The 13,132-nt window shown below is 41.7% G+C and overlaps 1 long non-coding RNA gene across 1 annotated transcript; it reads right to left on the bottom strand.

The window, feature by feature from the left end:
- Positions 1–7,109: 7,109 nt before the first annotated feature.
- Positions 7,110–12,561, bottom strand: LOC134810377 (uncharacterized). Its single transcript, XR_010158207.1, has 3 exons — positions 12,511–12,561; positions 11,711–11,848; positions 7,110–9,104 (listed from the first exon to the last, which is right to left on the bottom strand). It is a non-coding gene; the product is annotated as an uncharacterized LOC134810377 (long non-coding RNA).
- Positions 12,562–13,132: the final 571 nt, after the last annotated feature.

Below are 13,132 nucleotides of genomic sequence, written 5' to 3'. Positions count from 1 at the left end.
AAATAGGTGTCTTTTTATTCTAATTAACTTGAGAAAGAAAGAATTTGGTATTATATCAACCCAGCACTTAAACTTTTTACCTTCATTGTATAAAAACTGTTTGTGAAAATTGTGCCACTATGACTTATTTTTTGATCCGGATAATGGAGCATTCTCTAAAGGGAGCAGATGGAATGACGAGGAGGTTCAGAGTAGTGTCAATCATCAGGAAAGAGGGTGGCCCTGTTGGCCTGGGGGTGAGGGGAGAGGCTCTGACAAAGGTGCTCAGTCCCCAGCCAGGCTGCATGTGGTTCTTGTCTACCTGGGTCCACCTGAAAAGACACTACCAGATTGATTTGGGGTGTATCCTGGGCAGTGAGACTTTTGAAAGTGCATTGGTTGATTCTAATGCACAATCCAGTTGAGAACCACTGTTGAGGGAGCAGGGTGCCTGAATCATGAAATAAAAAGAGGCTTTTTATGGGAAAGGCTCTCTATCTCTCTTCTTTAGCACCAGGAAAGGAGCTAGTATTAGTGATAGAAAGTGATGGGGAAGCCAATGGGGGCTCAAAAGAAAGAAAGCTTTGATGCTTGGTACTGAAATGGAAGTGGCGTGGTAAGTGGAGGAGCCCCTGATGCTGGAAATGATCAAGGAGAAGGTGGACAACCATTGACTGGGAAGGCTGAACTAGCCCAGTGATGGCTAGATAGTGTCAGGAGGACCGGAAGCAACCTCAAGTCCCTTCCCCTTCACTCAGGGCAGCTCGGTTTTCTCTCTTTTTCTGTGTTGGTTTGGGTTTCCCCATAAAGATTTCCTTTGAAGAAAGAGTCTGCTCAAAAAAACTTTTAAAACCACACAACTAGTTGACCTTTATGGCTATTACCAATCTGAAGTTCTGTAGCATTAAATCTTCTTTGATGTTTTCTAAGAAACCCGGCTACTGATTGATCCATTCTTCCAAAGGCCAAGGGGGAAAGGAAGGAGAGCTTAGAAGGGTGGAAAGCATGAGTAGAAGAGGGGAGACTTCTCTTAGCTGAGGGCCAGGGCAGGAGCCCTTAACCCTGTCTAGGCTTGGAACCACCTGGGAACTTTTCAGTAAGACACCCTCCCAAACCAGTGATATCAGTCTCTGGGGATGGTGCCTGGGCATGGGTATTCATGAAATGCAGCAGAGTTGGGAACCACTGGCTTAATAGATGGGCACTGAGGAGAACTCTTTTTATATATTGAGGCCAAACATGTTAGACAACCATGAACACGGCAGTTCTTAAACTTCAGGTGCATCAGAATCACCTAGACTTGTTCAGACAGATCACTGGGCTCCACCCCCAGAGTTTCTGATTTAGTAGGCCTGTGATAAAGCCAAGAATTTGCATTTTTAACAAGTTCCAGGTGATGCTGACACTGCTGATCTGGGGGACCACACTTTGAGAACCACTGCTTTAACAATAGGAATTTACTTTTGACCTTAAAAACAACTCCCTAACATTGGCAAGCGATTGATAGTGTGCACCCTTGATGATATGATATAATGAGAATGGCACTTTGCCTCTGTGGTCTCCCTCCTATTAAATGCATTAACTCAGTCTAATCATGAGTAAAACATCAGACAAAACCCAGTGGAAGGACATTCTACAACATACCTGACCAGTAATCCTCAAAACTATCAAGGTCAGCAAAGCCAAGGAAAGTCTAAGAAACTGCCACAGCTAAGAGGGGCCTAAGGAGACATGGCTACTAAATACAATGTGGTATCCTGGATGGAATCCTGGAATAGAAAAAGCACATTAGGGGCAGGGCACGGTGACTCACACCTGTAATCCCAGCACTTTAGGAGGCTGAGGCAAGCAGATCACTTGAAGTAAGGAGTTTGAAACCAGCCTGGCCAAGATGGTGAAACCCCATCTCTGATAAAAATACGAAAATTAGCTGGGTGTGTTGGCGGGCGCCTGTGATCCCAGCTACTTGGGAGGCTGAGGCAGAAGAATCACTTAAACCCAGGAGGTGGAGGCTGCGTGAGCCGAGATCATGCCACTGCACTCCAGCCTGGGCAGCAGAGTGAGACTCCATCTCAAAAAAGAAAAAGGAAAAAAGACATTAGGGAAAAGCTGAGGAAATAATGTATCAATACTGATTCATTGGTCATGACAAAGGTACCATATTAATATAATATGTTAACAATAGGGGAAACTCAGTATTAGGTAGGGAGCTCTCTGTATCATTACTGCACTAATTACATTACTGCACTAATTACATTAATTCTGTAATTTTAAAACCATTCTAAGATAAGCAGTTTATTTGGAAAAAAAAAAAAAAGAACTTCCTGACTGCTAAAATACAGACCATTCCTGATTGTGGTTATGGAGGAGGTGTCTTCAAAAGCATCAAGGAAAAAATATCAAATAATTGTATTTGTTTGAATGAAGACTTATCTGGATACAGGAGGTGAGTTACATAACATACCTTTATCTCTTTTTCTATGTGCTTGTGTGACTCAGATGATTGTGTGACTTTGAAATAATTTTTAAGGGCTATACTTTATATATACATATAGCATATAGATATTATACATAATACAAATATAATATACATATGTATATCAGCATACTTACAGCTGGTATGAAAGATAAGGTAGCTAGCTGATGCCTCTCAGTTTATTAGGATGCAGCCATGCAGTGGGAATACAATTTTAATTAGAAAAGGTACCTGCTGTAATGACTTAATATTCTTGGTAGAAATTTTCAACCTTTTGATTAGACCTATCTGGAAACCATCACAATGGTGGTCTTTCTTTCTCTCTCTTCTTTTGTTTCGCAGTTCCAAGAGAACCTGCTTCAGGTGGTCTAAAGGAAATAGAGTCCAAGTCCCATGCTTACGTAATATTTAGCTGCTGGTTTATAGTTATGGATGACCTTATTTCATTGGCTTCAAGAGTGCATTTCATAAAATTCCTCACTTATTGATTCAGGTTTTTTTGTTTTGTTTTGTTTTGTTTTGTTTTGTTTTGTTTTGTTTTTGAGACGAAGTCTTGCTCTGTCGCCCAGGCTGGGGTGCAGTGGCACAATCTCGGCTCACTGCAAGCTCTGCCTCCCGGGTTCACGCCATTCTCCTGCCTCAGCCTCCCGAGTAGCTGGGACTACAGGAACCCGCCACCATGCCGGGCTAATTTTTTGTATTTTTAGTAGAGACGGGGTTTCACCATGTTAGCCAGGATGGTCTCAATCTCCTGTCCTTGTGATCCGCCCGCCTCGGGCTCCCAAAGTGCTGGGATTACAGGCGTGAGCCACCGTGCCTGGCCTGATTTAAGTTTGAATATATCCGTGGAGCACTGTGTGCTCACGGCAGGTGAGGGTAGAGGTGAGAAGACCCAACAACTCTTTGGATATCCATGTGTTAACCAGCCAGGCATTTACATTGTTTCCCTAACTTGGCTTCAGTTCCCCTCAGCCTTTTGAGTGTTGGTCACTGATCGTGGTTATGGAGGAGGTGTCTTCAAAAGCATCAAGGAAAAAATATCAAATATTCTGATATTTAATATCAAATATCAAAATTTGCCGTGGTGCCCAGCATGGTTCAAGATCATAAGTGTCAAGCACATCAGGTAAGGAAGATAATAATAATTCAAGGGCAAATGAATTGCCCCATGGACAGTGAATTACAGTATGCTACAATGGATTTGTTTGGACCATTTATCTTTTCTTTTGAATTGACTTAACTGTACATTTGTAGGAGATAAGCAGGAAATCAGAAGCACTCCTAGGGATTGGCACTGCTCTAAATGACAGCCCTAAGGAGGAGCTTAGATACCAGATTCATCCTCCATCCAGGCAGAAGCTCTCCAGGGATAAAACTGCAAGGTTAAATGTGAAACTCAAAATTTGAAGCAAAAGCCTCTCCTCTTCTGCACTTCTTTTCTTCCTAAATTGAGCAGTAATACTAGAAACAGAGTCAATTGAACCTGAATAGCTCCTCTGGGGTACCAGGCATCATTCTAAGGAACTCGTTTCATCCTCACAGAGGCACAGATGGGGTATGTAACTTGCCAAAGCTCACACTGCTTGGAGTAGAGTCAGGATTCTAATCTGGCTTGTCTGGCTCCAGAGCCCACGTTCTAAACCATTAGGCTCATTCTGCCTCTCTTGGAGAAGACACAAGAAGTCCCAATCTTGGCTAGCCTGGCTAGTTCCAGAGACCTCCATAGCTAAACAAGGTGTAGAAATAGAATGTCCCGTCACTTAGCTATACTTCTATCCTTCCCACCTTCTACACAACTACCATTACCATTGCCACCAGCGACTGGTAAATATTGATGGAGCTTCTTTTCTTTGCCAGGCACCATAGATACAAAAACTAAAAAAAAAAAGAGACTGTAATCTTGACCTCAGGAACTACAGAGGAGATAGACATCCAAGCAAATATGCCAACAAAATCCCAAATGGGGTCTAGTAAGGGCCAAAAAAAAAAAAAAAAAAAAAGAGCTGGTGTAGCCAGATGGGCAGGGACTCACCTCGCCTCAGGGACAAATTTGCAGTGGTGATGAATTCCTTTCATTCTTAGCTTTCCTCCTATTACTTCCCTGATTTATTTTACTTACAAATGACACGTCTAAATGGCAGAGACTTGAAGTTCTCTTGATGGGGTGCTGAGATGTTCAGAAGGGAGGTATCCTGTTTAACCAACAGATCATTTATAGATAAAGAGAGGCTCTAACTTAGCATACAGTTCATCTATTTCCTTCCCCCAAGAAAGAAGGGATATTTACATCTCCTCTATTCCTTCTTCCAGGGCAAGAATCTTCTGTTCCATATGCAACATCTTCTGGCAGCCTTGTCCTTTTTCTGTCCTTGACGACTACAATAACAAACAGCTGTTGCCGAGGCATTGCTGTTGACGTGTTACCTTTGAAACCTCCCTCCTGTTATGGAATAAGCCTCTTCCAGATCATGGATCATTATCATCTAGTCTGACAAGCAGCCTTGTTGCCACGGAGACCCAAAGGGATCAGGTGTGGTGTTTGCCTGCATCATCACCCCCTCCAAGGGAACAATAAGGACTCTTCTGTGCGTCATGCGTGGCTGTCCTGGGGCTGGCTGCCACCAGACTTTTCCTGCGGGTAAAACCTAAACAAATGATCAGCTGCAGATAATATCAAGACCTCTGTTCGATATGTTAATAGTGACAGCCATATTTCCACAATTAACAACGAGGTGGGAAGAAAACACTGTAGTCACCAGACTTGGGAGGAGAGGGTTTGTATTCACATAAACACAACCTCACGTCACTGCTTGCCACCACAAAGGGCTCTGTTCACTGTTTTGTTCTCAAAGATCATCCTTGCGCTCATCCTCTGATCTTGAATTTCTACATAACTTTCTCAGTTTATATGCCCTGTGGCAAGTGCAGCAAGCACTGTTTCCTGTTTCTAAACTTGTAGAAAATCATCCATACATCTTACAGTTGTCAGTTTTAACCAGATAACAGTGGCACTTTGTTGCTGCTTTTTTATCTTTAGCTTAGGTTAACAGGACCCTGGAAGTAAAGTTGTTGATTTATTCAATAGAGTATTCTCAATTAATTTGGCTAGATTTCTACATGATTCAAAATCTAAAAAAGTAGAAATGCATGCTTACATGTCTAAGGCCTGAAAAATTGGTGGTGACATCCCAAAATAAATGAAGGTTTTAAAACAATAAATGATCTCTTTTTTTTTTTTTTTGCTTCTGTGCTTGGGGAGAAGCAATGAAGGAAACAACAATGTTGCTTTAAGGAGTGAGGACCCCAAAAATAAGAATATATAATTATGACAGATAGGGCATAGGGCGTTGTTCAGAATTGATGGGGCTGGTGCACACACAAACATTTTAATAGTTCTAATACTTTGTGTACACTCTTGCGATGAAGTGATGACTTCATTAATTGATTGAATAATATTTATGCAATGCTACTATGTGCTAGCTATAGAACTAAGCTTAGTCTCTTAAGATCTTAACATTCTGAAACTATTAAAATGTATAATCACCATTTGTAAAAGTAAAATATAATAATCTAATAATTTGGAATGTACATTACAGTAAAAAAAAAAAGCAGAGGAACATCCTGTAAAATGTCACTCAGAGATAACCACCACTTACAGAGTGAAGTATATTCCTGCTTTTTGTGGATAGTGTGTGCGTATATATGTTTAAGCAAAGCTAACAATATACTATTTTTATAATTGGCATTTACTTTTTCTTTTGCTTAACTTTATATCATAACCTCTTTCCCACATCATTACAAACTCTTCATAAATAATCTTACTAATGGTTATGTAATATTTATCTTATTTGTAACAAATACTATCTTCTTTTTTTCATCAACACTCTGCATGGATAACAGATTTATTTTTTAAGTCAAAAATCTTTCTTGGCTACACTAACCAATGTTTTTGGTTTTTGTTTTGTTTTGTTTTGAGACAGAGTCTCACTCTGTCGCCCAGGCTGGAGTGCAGTGGTGTGAGCTCGGCTCACTGCAACCTCCGCCTCCTGGGTTGAAGCGATTCTTCTACCTCAGCCTCGCAAGTAGCTGGGATTACAGGCATGTGTCATCATGCCTGGCTAATTTTTGTATTTTTAGTAGAGACGGGGTTTCACCATGTTGATCAGGCTGGTCTCAAACTCCTGACCTCAAGTGATCCACCCTCCGCGGCCTCCCAGAGTGCTGGGATTATAGGTGTGAACCACCACGCCTGGCCACTAACCAATGTTCCTTAGAAAAGTTAACCTCATTCGTGTTTGGGGATGTCACTCCCGTTCTCTTGGAGATACAAGTGCACACACACCACAACCCTTGGAGCCTGACAGGCCCAGACCATAGATGTGTGTCCAACACGATGACCATTCCTCATTCCCTTGTGGGTCCTCCTGATGGGCCGGGTCTTCATGTTTTTACTGATGAGTTCAAGACCCAGCACTTCGGATTCAGTGTCCCTCAACACTGCCACATAGCCATCCTCCCATGTGGGAAGCCTCTGCTTCCTGGTGGTGGGTCACTCCCTAACACCATTATGAGCACCTAATATGTGTCAAACACTGATCTAGAACAGAAGCCAAACACAAGACAAATAAAATTCTTTTTTTTTTTTTTTTTTTTTGAGAGAGAGTCTCACTCTGTCACCCAGGCTGGAGTGCAGTGGTGCAATCTTGGCTCACTACTACAACCTCCGCCTGCCAGGCTCAAGAAATCCTCTCACATCAGCCTCCCAAGTAGCTGGGACCACAGATGTGCACCACCATGCCCAACTAAATTTTTGTACTTTTGGTAGAGATGGGATTTCACCATATTGGCCAGGCTGGTCTTGAACTCCTGGCCTCAGGTGATCCTCGGCCTCCCAAAGTGCTGGGATTACAGGTGTGAGCCACCACACCCATCTGCAAGGCAGATATAATTCTTATCCTTGCAGAACTTACAGTCTTGGAGGAGATAAGCATTTAATCAAGTAATTATGACATTTGCTACAGGAGTTCATAGCAGAGGGGACTTAACCAGCGTAGGTGACATTTAAACTAAAAACGTGAAAAACCTGTGAAATTAATCAGAAGAAGAGGAGGAAAGCAACTCCACTGTGTTTCCTGCTAGGTCTCATCTTCCCAACAGATGCTTGGACTCTCTTCATCGCCATTTTGAAATATGAGGACACTCTTAATTTAGGTCAAATTTTTTTCCTCCTGGACTTGCAATATGTTGTTTCCTTTTTCTGGAACACATTATGATACTTCCTTGAAACGGCAAGATTCTTTTACTCCCATTGTTTCTGCTTCTTGAAGTATTAATCAGAATATTTCATCTGCCATCCCCTTCTGGTTACTTTCACATAGTTTTCAGGAGTTAGTTTAAATGTCACCCCCCTCTGGTTAGGTGCCTCTGCTATGCATTCCTGTAACAAGTGTAATAATTACTTAATTCAATGTATATCTCCTCCCAACCTGCAGTTCCTCCCAGTATTGGAAGGATAAGAATCATAACTGGTTTGTGTTTGGTGTCTGTTCTAGCTCATTGTTTGACACATATTAGGTGCTCAAAAAATATTGAAATGAATAGTAGGCATTTAGGGTGTTCCGTTTTTTTTTAATAAGCAATGATGAAATGAACATCTTTTATGCATGATGTCCATATTTTGGAATTTTTAAATTACTTTCTGATGATAAGTTCTTGGAAGTAGAATTACTAGGTCGAAGGATACAAACACTTAGAGTCCTCTTGGGAAACAGCACATTGCTTTCCAGAAAGTTTTGTACTCCTGCAAGCAGTTTATGAGATTTCCTGTTTCATTGTGCTCTTATCAACATGATTAGGCAAAGAAATTATTTTTGCTAACTTGATAGTAAGAAAAATTACTCTACTGCTGTTTCAATTTTGCCTTTGTTAAGTAACAAGATGAACATTTTCCATCTGTTTTTTATTTATTTATATTTGCTGTATTGTGAGTTGTCTTGTGTCCTTTGCCCATTTCTATTCTGAAATCTTCATGTTTTTCGAATCAATTTTTATAAGCTTTATGTTTCAGAAGATATTAGATGATTATATCTTATTTTTTACTGTAGATCTTTCTATGTAGATGTTTGTATTTTAGTCTGTGCCCTTCTTAATGTTCAGAAGTTTACCATTTTTCTGTGGTCAGGTCTGTTATCATTTCCCATGGGATTTCTTACATGACAAACTCACAGTGCTCTTCAACAGCAGTGATTAAATAAATATTCAGCTATTTTTTGGCATGTATACAGTTTTATTTCTTTGCCTGTGTGTGTGTGTGTGTGCGTGTGGTGTGTGCGTGTGCATGTGCGTGTACTTGTGTATGTGCATTTATGTGCACATGTACTTGAGTCTCATCCACTGATAATTTAATTTGTCATTTGGCAGGAGGGGAGGGTTTTCTTTTGCTAAAAGTACTGACCAATTGTCTTACCATGATTTGTAGATTTTTTGTTTCCCAATGATCTCAGGTGTCTCTTTTCACAGACTTTGAGAAGGCACAGTACCTTCTTCTGATTCCATGCTTCTCCCCACTCACTCCCCTGGCTCTGTGTGACTCTGTTCAGCAGCAACTTCACTGAAGTTGAACTCTGAGCATCTAAGGAAAGCTTGAGATCTGAAACAGTAAAGGCACAGGGCATTTGCATGAAAGCCCACCAGGATAATTTGGCAATGTTTGTAAGTGTGTCTTTCTGGCACTATCAGAGCACAGCTTTAGTTTGTCTGGCATTGGACCTTTTTAAAAAATGTATAGCCTATGAAGAGATGACTGCTAAAAAGTAAGTGCTATGGCAAGAGACAGATTATCTAGTGTTCCTAGATAATCATTTGAATGTGCAGGAGACCCAAGTCTCTATGGTGATAGTTTCTTCCTTTACACAGCATTGCAGAGTTGTACAAAAGGGGGAATGCCAGTCTTAACTAAGACAAGAGCCAACCAAGTGTTTCCTTCACAGGAAGCCACTAGCCACGTACTCAGAACAGTTGGGGGAAGAGACATCTTTATATTAAGTTAATTTGCTCTTGCTTGCTTTCTTGTTCACCTTCTTGCTCACCAGCTTTTGACTCAGTTACAATATTATAGTTCTTGCAAGTTGGTCTCTGAGAAAATCAGAGTTACAGAATATAACTTCTCAAGTTGTAAAGCATTGTCAATACTAATTTGATGCATTTTCCATAAATCAATATTGGAAACAGAAACAGGTGATTATTTGTATATTTCAAGAAGCAGAAAACAATGGGAGTAAAAGAACCTTGCTGCTTCAGGAAAGTAGCATAATTTATGTCAGAGTGCTACAGGATTGAAATGGAATCATTTTAATTCCCGTGCCCTGCCCCCAAAATGTGGATACGTATTTTCCAAAGCTGATGAAATCAACCTTTTTCCAGAACTCAAATATAACGTCCCTCCCCAAGCCAAATCTTAGACAAATGTAATTAATATTCTTTTTTATTTTTTAAATTTTTATTTATATATTTATTTTTTTTAGACGGAGTCTCCCCCTGTCGCCCAGGCTGGAGTGCAGTGGTGTGATCTCGGCTCACTGCAAGCTCTGCCTCCCGGGTTCACACCATTCTCCTGCCTCAGCCTCCTGAGTAGCTGGGACTACAGGCCCCCGCCACCATGCCTGGCTAATTTTTTTGTAGTTTTTAGTAGAGACGGGGTTTCACCGTGTTAACCAGGATGGTCTCGATCTCCTGACCTCGTGATCTGCCCGCCTTGGCCTCCCAAAGTGCTGGGATTACAGATGTGAGCCACCAAGCCCAGCCTAAAATTCTTTTTAAAAAAAATCTATAGAAATGTTTACCTCTGGGTGTGTGTTAGGGGAAAGGGGTTACGTTACAGGTATTTAGAATGTCCTAAGGTGTTGTAGGTTTATTAGCAAGTAATAGATAACAAGTAGCAGAGAGACCCCTACCTTAAAGAATACAGAGCCTCATCTCCAGCTCTACTCACCCAGTACCATCTCCCTTACCTGCTCTTCTTTTCCTTTTCCCCACCATACTTACCCTCCTCGAACATGCTATTATTTCACTTATTCTGCTTATTGTCTATTTTCTGTCTCCTTCTCCCTGAGGACAGGGATTCTTACCTGTTTTATGCACTAACGTATTGTGAGTGCCCAATACCATGTCTGGCACATGACAAGGCACTCTGTCAATATTTGTTGAGCTCAATTTAATCAACTCTCATCCCTGGAAAGAGCAGGGTTTTGATGAGGTGGGGAGTCATTCTGCTTAATGATGTCATGCAGGACGTAGCTCTTTATAACTCTATTTTTTTTTTGATGTTGGCTCTATCCTAAGTCAGGCTCCTTCTGTGATTCCTAGATGACTCTTGCTTCTTATTCAAATACACCAAGAGGGAGAGAGGGACTTCGTCTTGTATTCCAAAGCAGAGATCCTGGGACTCACACTGAACAAATGGGCTTAGGTCACAGTCACTGTGGCCGGGGTTGATAGAACGTGCTGATGGCTTAGCCCAGGCCACGTGTTCCCTGCTTGCCACTCAGATGGAATTAGACTCTCAGGTATCATACGTATCCCCAAACAGAAATTGAGGGGCTGCTGGAGAGGGAAACATGGAGAATGGATGTCCACACTACTCGACAAGCAAGAACAGGTTAATCGGTTAAAAGTTTACCATTACAGGCCAGGCGCAGTGGCTCACGCCTGTAATCCCAGCACTTTGGGAGGCTGAGGCAGGTGGATCACCTGAGGTCTGGAGTTCGAGACCAGCTGACCAACATGGTGAAATCCCATCTGTACTAAAAATAAAAATATTAGCTGAGCATGGTGGTGGGTGCCTGTAATCCCAGATACTTGGGAGGCTGAGGTAGGAGAATCACTTGAACCTGGGAGGCAGAGGTTGCAGTGAGCCAATATCGCACAATTGCAGACCAGCCTGGGCAAAAAGAGCAAAACTCCTTCTCAAAAAAAAAAAAAAAAAAAAAAAAGAAAGGAAAAGTTTACCATTATAAGCAAGCAAACAGAATTTGGAAAATCCCCTCCCCATTCTACCTAGTTTATGTCACTAGAGATGAGGTTAGACTCAGTTTAGGAGGCTAGACTGAGTTAATATTCTTTGTGGGACAAATTTGAGATTTCCTAAGCGTGGGAGGAATCTCCTAAGAGAATTCAGGAGAGAGCAACCAAACAAGATGCTGACCTTAAGAATCAAGAGATTGTTGCCTCTTCACTTTTCCTGTGGATATAACTTACCAGAGTTTACTTGGTGGGTACACCAGACACTGCTTCTTCTTCATCTCCAGGGATTTATTGTCTCAGTTAGGCAGCCACGTAGAGAGGCTGTGAGTTGCAGCCCATGGCCAGGAACACAGGCGTTTCCCCAGGCGGCTCCTGCCAAAGTGGAGATTGTTCCCTAGAGAGGCCCACTCTGATAACTGGTTCCTCTCCATGCCCTTCCCCATCCCTGTATTATTAACCCAGTGCTCACCCCCTAGTGGAATACTGTTTAATTTGGCCATCCGTCATTCTATAATGCAGGGAATGGGTTGCTACCAGTAGGTCCTGGGAAGTGGTGCAGTTTCCTGGGTTATGCATGAAGTTGGCCTATCTGCCAGAGAGGGTAATTCCATCCCCAAGATCTTAGGCTCCTTTCTTCTTCTCAGCATAAAGGAAGCACTCTCATTTTCTAATACCTCAGCCTAAGAAAGTAATAGAGGTGATCATTATTTTCATGACCACAGCTGGCTCCTCAGAACAGTATTGTTCCTTTGGAGCAGCATTAATTAATCAGCCATGACACTCTCTGAGGATGAAATATGACCACCTTTCCGTGCATGCTCTAGGCCCTGCCTGCTTTGCCAACTCCATTTCTCTCCCATTTTCCTCCCCTTTTTCCTTTCCATTTCAGTCACACTGGTCTTTAAGTTGCTAAAATAATCCAAAGTCTTTTCTTCCTTAGGGTCTGAACTGCCCGGATTCAAATTCTGCCTTCACCACTTAGTAGCTGTGTGACAAGGGCAAGTTACTTAACCCTTCTGTGCTTCATCTTATACCTCTGTTAAGCAGGGTTAACAGTAGTTCCTACATAGGGTTGTGTTAGGATTAAAGAATATAACATATGTAAAGTTCTTAGAATGTTACTGGGTCATAGTAATGTCTCAAAATATTAACTCCTCCTCCTCTTTGTACCACCCCCATCCTCCCCAATAAATTTCTTCTAAAAACCCCTCCCCTCCCTTTTTCCAAGTCTGGATTTCTAATATGTCCCATTAATAGTTATTATTATAAACTGTCATGACCTTGGAGACCTTTTCTGACCCTCTGATCGAAAGTAGCTCCTTTGTTATTTTCTCTCACACCTCTCTGTCTGTTTCCTTCATAGCACTTATCTCAATTTGTGGTTGTGTATTTATTTGCTTTTATTTCTTGGTCATCATCTTTCTCCATGACTAGGCTGAAAATTTCATGGTCAGAGTCCTTGGCGGTTTCACTCATCCCTGTGCACGTTGTAGGCATCTACACAGAGCAGGCAATCAGTACATATTTAAGAATGAAAGCCTACCTCCTCTGAGCAGTCAGCAGCCTACAAAGGGAAACTGAAATTCTGAATTCGAACTCTGCAATATACTGGAGCAGAAGCCACATTGCTGGGCATCAGTGCTGGGTGTCCTCATT

This window comes from Pan troglodytes, chromosome 5, assembly GCF_028858775.2.
Source record: "Pan troglodytes isolate AG18354 chromosome 5, NHGRI_mPanTro3-v2.0_pri, whole genome shotgun sequence".
In the NCBI taxonomy this organism is placed as follows: domain Eukaryota; kingdom Metazoa; phylum Chordata; class Mammalia; order Primates; family Hominidae; genus Pan; species Pan troglodytes.
Note: the sequence above shows the minus strand (reverse complement) of the source record. Positions and strands in the feature narration are given on the sequence as shown.